This window comes from Montipora capricornis, chromosome 9, assembly GCF_036669925.1.
Source record: "Montipora capricornis isolate CH-2021 chromosome 9, ASM3666992v2, whole genome shotgun sequence".
Classification (NCBI taxonomy): domain Eukaryota; kingdom Metazoa; phylum Cnidaria; class Anthozoa; order Scleractinia; family Acroporidae; genus Montipora; species Montipora capricornis.
The window spans coordinates 6,740,020-6,747,519 of NC_090891.1; the positions used below are offsets into that span (position 1 = coordinate 6,740,020).

General features: G+C 39.3%; 2 protein-coding genes across 3 annotated transcripts in view; both read left to right on the plus strand.

Annotated features, from left to right (window-relative positions):
* The window catches only part of LOC138016825 (uncharacterized), an 11,346-nt gene extending 11,287 nt beyond the window's left edge, over nucleotides 1-59 (plus strand). The window contains exon 5 of the mRNA XM_068864005.1: nucleotides 1-59. This exon is cut by the window's left edge and continues 452 nt beyond it. The gene's annotated coding sequence lies outside the window, so the exon portion shown is untranslated.
* A 2,724-nt stretch (nucleotides 60-2,783) lies between these two features.
* The window catches only part of LOC138015767 (gamma-aminobutyric acid receptor subunit beta-like), a 33,652-nt gene continuing 28,935 nt past the window's right edge, over nucleotides 2,784-7,500 (plus strand). Inside the window, exons 1-2 of one of the 2 annotated variants that reach the window (XM_068862878.1) lie at nucleotides 2,784-2,849; nucleotides 2,998-3,091. The gene's annotated coding sequence lies outside the window, so the exon portion shown is untranslated. Of the gene's footprint in view, nucleotides 2,850-2,997; nucleotides 3,092-7,500 lie in introns of those variants that run through there. The other variant, XM_068862876.1, reaches the window with a different exon arrangement.

Sequence of the window (7,500 nt, forward strand, 5' to 3'; positions counted from 1 at the left end):
GATTGTTATCCGAAAAGAGAAAAAAGTCCACATGCCATGCTTCTTTTTGTTGGAATCACATCTGGGAACTTCCCCCTATAAAACAAGAAGCTAACCTTATTTTTATGAAAATAACGCGGGCAAATGTTAACGTTCCGCGATAATCCCAGACAACCAGTTATAAGAGCATTGTCACCAATCTCAAGGCAAACGGAAAGAGCTTTTGTTTACTAAATTAATAAGAAGCCGTTATTTATAGGATAACAATAGAGAAATGTATGACTTCTGGTGGACGAACAAAAGAAGCTAATGAGAGATCTTTTGTTTTCGTCCACCAACATGGCGGCGATGACGTCACGTGAAAACTTCCTATAATCACTTTCTTTGTTGTCACTCGCAGTTTTAACGAAAGAAACTCTTTTAAGCATAAAAGTCTTTAGTTTATTGTTTCTCTGTTATACATCGTAGGTAACACGGATTTTATCATTTTTGAAGTTTTCGGAAACGGACCGGAAGCCAGTGCAATTTTATCAAAACTGGAGTGACATGATCAAATGTGCTCGCTTGCACTAGTAATCTTGCCGCAAGGTTCTGAATACACTGAAGCCTTTTCAAAAGATATTTCGGGAGACCATAGTAGGGGGAGTTACAATAGTCCAACGTGGAGGTGATGAATGCATGGACCACACTCTCTGTTGCAGAATCAGTAAGATAATTTCTAATCTTAGCAATGTGCCTGGTGAAGTAGAATGAGGACTTGCAGACTTGCTTGATTTGATCATGGCAACACAGGTACTTATCAAATTTAAAGCCAAGGTTGGTGGCAGTGGGGGAAACATGGATCATATCATCACCAATTTGAATTATCGGAGGATCGATGTAGGCTTTGAATTTAGAGTGAATTAGCATATTTTCAGTTTTGTCTTGATTCAACTTCAGATCGTTTGCTGCATCCACCTTTGAAGAGGGTCTGAATGGGTGGGGGGGGGGGGGGGGGGGGGTCACATGTCGGTTGTCGGTTAAAATTTTATTACTTTGTCGGTTGTCCATTAAAATTTAGACCTTTGTCGGTTTTCGGTAAATCCCAGTTATTTTTTTTGTCACTAGTCGGTAATTTCTCCCTCGTTTTGTCGGTAGTCAGTAGCCCTTTGTCGCAAGTCGGTTAACCCCATTCATACCCTATTTGAATATCTGCCACACACCTCTCTATGCATTCCTTTGCATCCAAAAGCTGTTGATGAGAATTATGACTGATGGCAATGTATAGTTGAGGGAAAATCATAGCAAAAGTTAGGGTTAGTCAGTATGGGATTTCTTTGGGTTTCAAAACTGCCCTTTTTCCGTGTTTTTTAAGTACAAAGGTTTCGTGTAGGGATTTTTTCATATTTATTATTCCTATTTTTTCGTGTTGGGGCTGTTTTCATATTAATTATTCTTATTTTTTAAGGACAAATAATTTTCATGTTCAAGTATTTATCTCTCCTACTTGGTTTCTTGTGCATTTACTATCTGTCTGTTTCTGAAATTAAAGTTTAATTTCACACAGAGTTTGTTTTATTTGGTAACCTCATCTTGAGGTTGAGAGTTTGCTTTGTGAATTTCTCTTCCTCATTTTACAGACTAACCCTATCTTTTGGCTATGATTTTCCCTCAACTCACCATCCACACACACAATATTGGTTACCTGCTAATTTGTGAATGTTTTAGTTGGTGGAGAGAAAACACTTCTTTCAAGGTGGATTCTTCTGTCAATACCAATTGGTAAAGCCACAGAGGTTGCTAGTGTAACTGCTGCCTCATGTATTTCTATTAAGTAACCGCTTATTACTGGCTCTCATGACTAAATAAACAGAAAAACACTTGGAAATTGACAAGACTTGCACAAACTAAAATTATCCAAACAAACGCTTCGTATATAGTGGACAAAAAGCTTCTAGAAAATAGTCCGAAGTGTTATAGGTAAAGCCATATACTTTGGGAAGATCAACAGAGTGCATTAAACAACATTAACGCAAAGAGCCTATTCTTAAGTATTACTTACAAATGGCTTAAATATTGGACTTTTAACAGGGAAGTCGCCCATATTTTTTGGGGCTCGGCAGAAAACAGGGACGAAAACCAAGAATGATCCTTATGGTTTGATTGCAAAAAAGCCTTTTGCTTTAAATCCTTGGAAATCTTTTTTCAGTTGTCTTTTGTTGCTCATAAACTCTAATTTTTTTCAACCACTATCGCCCTTGGTTGACAAAATTTGGGTCGCTCATGTAGTCTATTAGTTATTCACCTGAGAAAGGACTCAGAGAGCCAAGGATATGCCATTCATATCTATGTATTCAATACTTTAACAAAAATGACCATTGAATAGTCATACCATATGTTTTTTCAACAATCTCTCAAAAGGCTTGTCTTCTTTTTCGTTTGGTTAAGTGACTTTTTTGTTGATGCAGGTTTTTCTAAAAATCTTTTAATTAACAACAGAGGCAATCACCATATTTCAAAAATTTTTATATTTTTTAGTTTGAATATAATTGTAACGTATTTTTCATCGAGACTTTAATGGGCGCTTACTATTCAAAAACACTGCATAAATTTCTATACAAAAGAGAGCGTAAAGAAAATACAATCATTACTTACTATTCAAAAACACTACATAAATTTCTATACAAAAGAGGGCAAAAAGAAAACACAATCATTAGTTGGTGTAAAAGATCGGAAAGTAGTGTGTAATTTTTACTTTTAAACATACTTAAAACTCTTAGAGTGCTCCATGAAGTTTTAAACATAATGACTCAAAAGCTTGCTCCAGTAAGATGACGTTGCCTTTGTTGCATTAGAGAAGGAAAACCACCTTTCAGAGATTAAGAACCAAGGTAAGCTGAGTTTCAATCTGAGGACAACGTCGTCTTTTTCATGGTTTCTGTGTAGATTTCGTCAGTTTTACGATGGTTTAATGTTGAAGAAACAGAAGGCCAGGGATCTGAGATAAATGATTCGCAATCTGTTCTTGCTATCTTTCAGTGCACAATGCGAATCAGATCAGGCTGTTGTTAGCACAGCAGAAGCAGAGACACCGGGGGACAAAGACGTACAAGATATTTTAAACATAATCAAGGTAACTTAGTGTGGTGCTCTGGAATAAGTTTATTCACAACTTTTTTTGAAAAGATAATTCCCATTCTTTTTCGTTGCTGTGTGTCTTATCTGGCTTTGCTGCTGTACAAGTTTTCTTAGGAATCTTAATGACGTGAACGTACACCGTATACCCACACACCTTTTGCCTGGTAAGCCGTCTTGCATCTTTAAAAATCTGCAAAGCTCAGGGCCTTCTCACTTTCGTCGGGCATATAGTTTATTTGTCTCTCATGGTATCATTTTCACCCTGGCTCTGCTCGGGCACAAATAATGCTACTCGGGTCAGACGCGAAATTGCAAACTGGGACTTGAATATCGTCTATAAATAGCATTTTTGTAAATACACCTCCTATTATGTGAGCATAATAAACCATTCTAGCAGATCATCGACTTCCGAAGCAGACAATAACCGACCTCTTTTGTCATGTCATTTCAATCAGACGTTTGCATAAATGGGTACGCAAGTTTCGTTTATAGCCCAAATGACAGCCGTTACATTTGCTGTAATTTGTTCGGACAATTTACAAGTGCAACCAGTATAGAAAGTTCAGAGGACCAAAATGCCACCAATTCCGTGTCCTATTCTTACAGCACTTGGTTTAGGCTCTTGGACGCCTGAAACAAGTGCTGTGGGATTTGGTCTCTGGTATATATCGCCCTTATCTGAAACGTTTAGAAAACCGTTGTGGCGGCCTTTTACACCAAACCAAGAGAGTATGAAAGTAAGAGAAGTAATCCCTCATATTGGCCCTATTCCCATCGTAATCCTCTTAAGTTATTTTTAGATCTCCTGCGAGATCCGGTATTCCCACGAGAGTTAATTGATAGCCAATTGTATGTCCCCATTTGTACCAATGTTGACAGCTGAGCGAATTCCCACCCAATGATTCGCATCGTTCGCGAAAATGGGGACATCTGATTGGCTATCAATTCAATACCTTCATACTCTCTTGACCAAACCAAGAGAAAATGAGGGGACAGAGAGGGAGGCTCCTGGTCCAGCCCTTGGGATATGTCATGTCCACGAAAGTTATTTTTAGACGAGCGGAAGTCTTCCGAGACGTCCGCATGCAGGCTAACCTCGGTCCGATGTTTGAAAGAAAATAAATATTCATCAGCCTTCCACGTGCGCCTTCATTTTCTCTTTTCACTAAGAACCTGAAAGCGAGGCAAGACTGCATGCGGACGTCTCGGAAGACAGACTTCCGCTAGAACAAAGACTTCCGCTCGTCTAAAAATAACTTGCGTGGACATAACATATCCCGGCCAACGCCCTGAGCCTCCCTCTCTGTCCCCTCATTTTCTCTTGACCAAACAGATGATTTTAGCATCGCGTTTACGGCAAACATTCTTCTAGCGCTGGAGCACTAATTGGGGTCACTGAAATCATTAAATTATCGCAATTCAAATCAAATGTTGGTTTTTGAGAAGGATAGGGGAAAACCGGAGTAGCCGGAGAAAAGCCTCTTGGTGCAGAGTAGACTGAACCAACAAACTCAACCCACATATATGACGCCGAGTCTGGGAATCAACTTTCTATACCATAGTTTCATGCTTCGTCTCTGTAAAACATTTTTTCTTATTAAATGAATTTGTACGATTGTGTATTGATAGCCATGATAAACAAATCACTTTTGTCGGGCATATAGTTTATTTGTGTCCCGCGCGGCATCATTTGTACCCTCGCTCTGCTCGGGCGCAAATTTATCCTACTTGGGCAGAAAAATTAAAGTCATGTGATTAAGACAATCACATGACTGAAAACATCCAAATAGCTACTAACTCTTCACTTCTCTCATTTCCGTTTTTTTTTTTTTCGCCACATCTCTTTTGTTTTTTCATCCCATGTTTCAGTTCTCAGGCCGGGAGATAGTCCAAGTTTGACATTCAGTCTTGTTATATAGCTGAAGTTTTTCCCGCTACAGCGCGCCCATTCATTGGCTAGTTCATGGTCACACGGCATTTAACAATGAAACTGTTTACCGCCAAATGCCATGAGCGGGCAACATTGCGAAAACTATCACGTTGCTGCGCCTCGGGGAAACATTGAGATTTTCGGGAAACAAAATGAACTGTTTCCCGATGGACCAGTCATTAAGTGTTTATTGTTACATCTAGGAACGTTCAGGAACGTACACAACAAGACCGAGATAATGAAGTTGGGTTACCTTCCTTGTTAGCTTTCCATTTATTACAATATCAACATCAGTTGCCTATCTTGATAAAATGAGGGACGATTTTGGTATCTTTGCTTTACTACAATCTTTTCCGTTTGGCTGTCATCTAGAAACCACTATATGGGAAACAATTGAATCAAATCAACGAAACCAAATTAACTTGAAATCAGTCTCGACATGCAGTCCTTCAGGGGCTTCATATGAGCTATGGTAGAAAGCCAATAGTGAAATGTAGCTCAGAGATACTGTTTTCATTGCATTTGCAAGTTCGAAACCTATATAATTTTTGACATTAGAAACTGGTGACCCATCGTCTTGACTGTTATCAGACTTCAATAGGTCCTCATTAATTTTCAACGAACAGCACAGACATGTCAAATAAGATCATGACTAAAACACCACACGAGTACATACGGGTAACATACGAGTAACATACGAGTAACATACGGAACATACGGATACATACGAATACATACGACTGACATACGAGTAACATACGGATACATACGACTAACATACGGATACATACGAATACATACGAGTAATACGAATGTTTTTCTCATAAAGGAAGCTCTAATTATAAGCCTTTCAAGCATTTTTCACGTCAGCAAACACGTACCCGTTTCAGTTTGAGGACTCCTCAAACCCCTTGAAGGGGGGGGGGGGGGTGGGGAGTGGTGTTGATAGACCCTCCAAGGCTTTCGTTAAATTTAGTCACAGTAAAATAAATTCACATGGAGTGCAAAACCCTAAGGCGGCGAAAGACGAGATACAAAACCCTCAACTTGTGGCGCAACATTGTTTCGTTGCAAGTTCTGGTCGATGTTTCGCGTTTTTCACTTTGCGTGATCAACTTGACCCGCAAGAAAAACATTTGTTGCGGGTTGAAGAAATGCAGGGCGCTGAGTGGTTGATTTGCTAGTACAAGAGCACATTTGTTGCGCGACAAGTTGTGAGCTTGATGAAAAACGAGCAACAAAGCCAAAATTTGTTGCTCAGAGTAGATCTGCGCTCTACTTTTCGCAATAACTTTCTTCAAACCGCAACAAATGTTTTTGTTGCGCGACAAGTTCATCATGCAAGGTGAAAAACGGGAGAAATCGACCCAAACTTGCAACGAAATAATGTTGCGCGCCAAGTTTAGGGTTTTTGTATCTCGTATTTCGCCGCCTTTAGCTTGCGCAACAAGATGACAGTATATTTTGGATGTTGCTCTCGTAGATGATTATGACTGTCAGGCCAGTTTACATTTAAGACACGTAAGGAAGTCAGAGCAGGTCTGTCATAATCTTTTACCCCATTTAAGCTTTCTGGCTTGATTTTGCACTGATTTTTTGCACTGATTTATCATAGGCAACTTAAGCTGAAATAGTGAAATCGAGATGGCGAATCTGATGACGTCACACGACATAAGCGAAATCCAAAATATATTGTCATCTTGTAGCGCAAGCTAAGGGTTTTGCACTCCATGTGAATTTATTTTACTGTGACTAAATTTAACTAAAGCCTTGGGGGGTTGATCAACATCCCCTCCCTCCCCCCTCAAACTGAGCCGGGTACGTGTTTGCTGACGTGAAAAATGCCTGCAAGGCCTATAATTAGAGCTTCCTTTATGAGAAAAACATTCGTATTACTCGTATGTATTCGTATGTATCCGCATGTTAGTCGTATGCATCCGTATGTTACTCGTATGTTACTCGTATGTTAGTCGTATGTTAGTCGTATGTATTCGTATGTATCCGTATGTTCCGTATGTTACTCGTATGTTACTCGTATGTTACCCGTATGTACTCGTGTGGTGTTTTAGTCATGATCGTCAAATAAAGCATTCGCATGGATACATTAATTTTTGACAGCACTGACCAAAGTTCATTCGGTCGAGTCGTACTTTCTACTGATTCTCTCACTTTAGGTATCAAGTCAATAACTGCGTATGAGTGAAGTAGAAATCGAAAAATTCACTATTCTTTGATAATTCAACCGTCTGCTGAATTCCTCCGAATGACACTTGTCAACAAGTTCAAATTCGAGTTCAAGTTTATTTTCGAAAACTTATCTTGCAGATAAATTTTACAATGAACACTGCACGAGTACAGCAATGCTAATCGAGGCGTGCAGTGTAATCTAGAAACAATATTAAGACAAAAAACTAGATGCTTCCGTGAAGCATACACTGGCTTGCCTGTGGTACGTGCTACAGAAAATCAGAAGG